We start from the raw sequence: 5,478 nt of genomic DNA on the forward strand, positions 1-5,478 counted from the left end.
TTTTTATTGTTGAGTTGTAACCTCTCTTTATATATCATGGATATTAAATCATTATCTGACCTGTGATTTCCAATTATCTCCTTCCACTGAGGCAGCTACCTTTTCACCCTTTTGACAAAGTCCTGTGAGGTGCACAAGTGTTTAATTTTGAGGAGTTCCTATTTATCTGTTTTTTCTTTCATTTTGTGTGCTTTGAGTATAAGATTCAAGAAACCACCATGTATGACAACGTCTTTATGATGTTTCCCTACATTTTCTTCAAGTAGTTTTATGGTCATTACTTTTATATTTAGGTCTCTGATCCATTTTAAGTTGATTCTTGTATAGGATGTGAGGTCGGGGTCCTGGTTCATTCTTTTGCTTATAGATATCTAGTTCTCCCAGCACCATTTATTGAAGAGACATTTTTCCTGTTAACATGGACTTGGTCGGTGTGTCAAAAACTAGTTGACCATGGAGTTGAGGGTTTATTTCTGGACTCTAAATTCTATTCCACTAATAGGCGAGTCTCCCTTTATGCCAGTACCATGCTGTTTTGACCACTGTAGCTTTGTAATATGTTTCTAGTTCTGGCAGTGAAATTCCTCCCATGTTGTTATTCTTTTTTAGAATGCTTTTGGCTCTTTGGGTGCACTTTCCCTTTCAAAGGAATTCGGTAATTGCCTTTTCTATTTCTGTAAAGTAGGCTGTTGGAATTTTGATTGGCATTACATTGAGTCTATAAATCAGTTTAGGTTGGAGTGACCTCTTTATGGTATTTAGTCTTTCAGGACATGAACACGGAATGTCATTCCATTTGTTTATGTCATTTTAAATTTCTTTTACCACTGTTTTGTAGTTTTCCATGTATAGGTCCTGTACTTCTTTGGTTAAATTGATCCCTATGTATTTGAGTCTTTTTGTTGCTTTTGTAAATGGAATTTTCCACTGATTTCTCCTCAGACTGTGCAGTACTAGTGTACAAAAACAGTGATTTCCGCATGTTGATCTTGTATTCTGCTGCTTTGCTGAGCTCATTTATTAGCTCAAGTAGCTTTGTTGTAGACATTTCAGAATTTTCTAAATATCAGATCATGTCATTTGCAAATAGTGTGAGTTTTACTTCCTCTTTTCCTATTTGGATGCCTTGAATTCTTTTTTCCTTCTCTAATTGCTCTAACTAGAACATCTAGTACAATGTTGGACAACAGTGGTGATAAGTGAGCATCCTTGTCTTGTTTCTGATCTTAGATGGAAAGCTTTGAACATTTCCCCACTGAGTACACTGTTAGCTGTTGGTTTTTCATATATACCTTTTATCGTATTGTGCCATTTTCCTTCTACTCATATCTTTTGAAGTGTTTTCTATCAAGAAAGAATGCTGGATTTTGTCAAATGCCTTTTCTGTGTCTGGTGATGATCATGTGTTTTTTTCCCTTCAGTTTGTTAATGTGGTGAATTATGTTGATTGATTTTCTTATGTTTAGATACCTCGCATACCAGGAATAAGTCTAACTTGGTCGTGATGTATCTAAGTCTTTGAAAATGCTGCTGGATTCAATTTGTCAATATTTTGTTAAGACTTTTTGCATTTCTCTGTTCATTAGAGAGATTGGTCTATAATTTTCTTTCCTTATGTCTTTATCTGGCTTTGGTATTAGGGTGATGTTGGCTTCATGAAAAGTGTTGGGTAATTTTCCCTCCTCTTCACTATTTTGGAAGAGTTTAAACAGGATTGATATTAATTCTTTTTGAGATGCTTGGTAGAATTCATCTCTGAAGTCATCTGGTCCTGAGCTTTTCTTTGTTGGGAGATTTTTGATGATGGATTCAGTCTCTTTTAATGTGATTGGTTTGTTAAGTTCTTGTATTTCTTGTAGTGTCAGTGTAGCTGTTTGTGCATTTCTAGGAATTTTCCCATTGCTGGGTTGTCTAGATTGTTGGCATACAGTTTCTCGTAATATCCTCTTTTGCTTTTTAAAGATTTATTTTTTATTTATTTCTCTCCCCTCCTGCCCTGCCCCCCCCCCAGTTGTCTGCTCTGTGTCTATTTGCCGTGTGTTCTTCTGTGTCTGCTTGTATTCTTGCCAGTGGCCCTGGGAATCTGTCTCTTTTTCTTGAGCCATCTTGCTGCATCAGGTTTCCATGTGTGCGGCGCCACTGCTGGGCAGGCTGCACGTTTTTTGCCCAGGACAGCTCCCCTTATGGGGTGCACTCCTTGCATGTGGGGCTCCCCTGCATGTGGGACACCCCTGCGTGGCATGGCACTCCTTGCGCACATCAGCAGTGCACATGGGCCAGCTCACCACATGTGTCAGGAGGCCTTGGGGATCAAACTGGGGTTCGAACCCTGGAACTCCCATGTGGTAAGTGAATGCTCTATCAGTTAATCCAAATCTGCTTCCCTGTAATATCCTCTTTCGAATCTTTTATTTCTGCGGGGTCAGTCATTACTTTCCTCCTTTCATTTCTGATTGTATGTATTTGCCTCTTTTTTGTCCTTTGTTAATCTTGCTAGCAATTTGTCAATTTTAGAGATCTTCTCAAAGACCTAGCTTTTGGTTTTGATATTCTCTGTTTTTTGTTGTGGTGGTGGTTCATTTATTTCTGCTCTTATCTTTATTGTTTCTTTCCTTCTGCTTGCTTTGAGGATTGGTTTAGTGTTTTTTTTTCTAATTTCTCTAGATTTTGAGGTAAGTCTTTGAGTTTAGCTCTTTCTTTTTTTTTAATATAGGCAGAGGGCTATACATTTCCCTATCAAGGCTTGCTTTGCTATATCCCATAAGTTTTGGTAATTTGTGTTCTTGTTTTCATTTGTGTCAATACATTTACTGATTTCACTTGCTATTTCTTCTTTGACCCACTGAACATTTAGGAGTGTGTTCTTTAGATTCCACACAGTTGTAAAGTTACCTTTTTCCTGTGTACGTTGATTTCCAGTTTCATTTATGATCTAAGAAGGTGCTTTGTATAATATCAGTGTTTTCATATTTATTGAGACATGCATTGTGCCCTGCATGTGGTGTATCCTGCTGAAGGATCCATGGGCACATGAGAAGAATGTATAACCTGCTATGTGTGGATGCAGCATTCTGTATGTCTGTTAGGTCTAACTTATTTATTCTTTAAGTTCTCTGTTTCCTTGTTGATCTTCTCTTGAGTTGTTCTGTCTCATGATGTGAGTGGTGTATTAGAGTCTCCAACTATTATTGTAGAGATGCCTGTTTCTCCCTTCAGTTCTGCCAGAGTTTGTCTTACATATTTTGGGGCACTGTGGTTAGGTGCATAAATATATCTTCCTTGTGGGTCGTACTTTTTTTTAATATATAATGGCCTTCTCTGTCTCCTAACTTTTTTTCACTTCAAATCTGTTTTGTCCAATAGTAGTATAGCTATCGCTGCTCTTTTTTGGTTACTATTTGCATGGAGTATCTTTTTCCAACCTTTTACTTCTAGCCAGTTTGTATCACTGAGTCTAAAGTGGGTCTCTTGTATGCAGAATATGGATGGCTCATGTGTTTATTATCCATTCTTTCAAGCTGTATCTTTTGTTTGGTGAGTTTAATCTATTCACAATCAATGATATTACTGTAAATGCATTATATACTTCCAACATTTTATTCTTTGCTTTTCATGTGTCATATCATATTTTGGTCTGTCTTTTTACTCTGGATTATCCTTTCTGCTATTCTTTTTTAAAAAAAATATTTATTTATTTATTTCTCTCCTCTTCTCCCCCCCCCCAGTAGTCTGTTCTCTGTGTCTATTTGCTGCATGTTCTTTAACCGCTTCTGTTGTCATCAGCTGCACGGGAATCTGTGTGTCTTTTTGTTGCGTCATCTTGTGTCAGCTCTCCGTGTGGGTGGCACCATTCATGGGCAGGCTGAACTTTCTTTCACGCTGGGCAGCTCTCCTTTTGGGGCGCACTCCTTGTGTGTGGGGCTCCCCTACATGGGGACAGCCCTGCATGGCACGGCACTTCTTATACGCATCGTCACGGCTCATGATCCAGCTCCACATGGGTCAAGGAGGCCCAGGGTTTGAACCGCAGACCTCCCATGTGGTAGGTGGATGCCCTAACCACTGGGCCAAGTCTGCTTCCCTTTTCTGCTATTCTTTTCTCTATACTGTCCTCCAGGCCTCTCTCTTCTGTGTTTTTCTTTCATACTCTCCTCTAAGCCTCTCTCTTCTGTCCTTTTCTTTCAGGTTCTAAGGCTTCCTTCTTATTTTCTGCAATTTGGATTCTTTTTTACAAACTCTCTTAGTTTCTGTTTGTTTGTGAATATTTTATACTCACCTTCATATTTTGAGGACAGTTTTGCTGGGTGCAGAATTCTTTGCTGGCAGTTTTTCTCTTTCAGTCTCTTAAATGCATCATACCACTGTCTTCTCGCCGCCATAGTTTCTGATGAGAAATTGGCACTATTACTGGGCATCCCTTATATGTGATGGTTTGCTTCCCTTACTTCTCTCAGAATTTTCTCTTTATCTTTGATGTTTGACATTCTGAATAATATATGTTTTTGAGTACATCTCTTCTGATTTATTCCAATTAGGATACGGTGGGCTTCTTGGACATGTAGGGTCATTTCTTTTGTGAGAGTTGGGAAATTTTTAGCTGTTCCCTTAAATACTCTTTTTAACCCTTTTCCCTTCTCATCTCCTTCTGGAACTCCCCGGACATGCATGGTGTTGTATTTTCTGTTGTCATTCATCCCCCTGAGCCCCTGCTCAACTTTTTTCCAATTTTTCTCCCTCTGTTCTTTGCTCTCTTTAATTTCAGCTGTTCTGTCTTCGGTGTCACTTATTCTTTCAAGTCTGCTTGAAATCGTTGTATACCTTTAATGTGTTTTTGATTTCACATATTGTGTCTTTCTTTCCCATGATCTCTGTTGCTTTTCTATTCCACATTTCAAATTCTCTTTGTGCTTGCTCAGTGTCTTCTTGATGTCATTCATCTCTTTAGCCATATTGTCTTTCATCTTATGAATTCAATTTATGCATCTCATTAATTAGTTCTCTCAAATCTTGCCTCTCTTCTGGGGCCTTGAGATATTCATTTTCCTGGGCTATGTCTTCCATTTTCTTATTCTGGCTTGTAAATTTTTGGTGATTAGTATGTAGTTTACTCAGATGCTCAATTTCTTTGTCTTTTGTTTGGGATTTAGTGGCAAGAGGCTGTGTGTTATTGTTGCTCCTTGATTCTTGATTCAACCTGGATCATTAGGATTGTCCCTGTTATTTGCTCAAAAGTGTTCTCTGCACCCAGTAATGAGTTGCAGACCTACTTCCTAGGGCGTTGGGAGGAAATCTATAAAAGTCAGAAAAAGACTCTCATTTATTTTTAATGATCTCCTATGTACTTCCTAGTTCTGCCAACAGATGGCACTATTTGGCAGCCCTCTCAGTTCAATGCCTATTTAGAGTGTTTTTGCTGTAACGCAGCCTGGATCAATGTGAGTGAGTCCTGCCTGGAGGCTAAGAGCCTTGTAATTTGAA

The sequence above is a fragment of the Dasypus novemcinctus genome, chromosome 21 (assembly GCF_030445035.2).
Source record: "Dasypus novemcinctus isolate mDasNov1 chromosome 21, mDasNov1.1.hap2, whole genome shotgun sequence".
In the NCBI taxonomy this organism is placed as follows: Eukaryota; Metazoa; Chordata; class Mammalia; order Cingulata; family Dasypodidae; genus Dasypus; species Dasypus novemcinctus.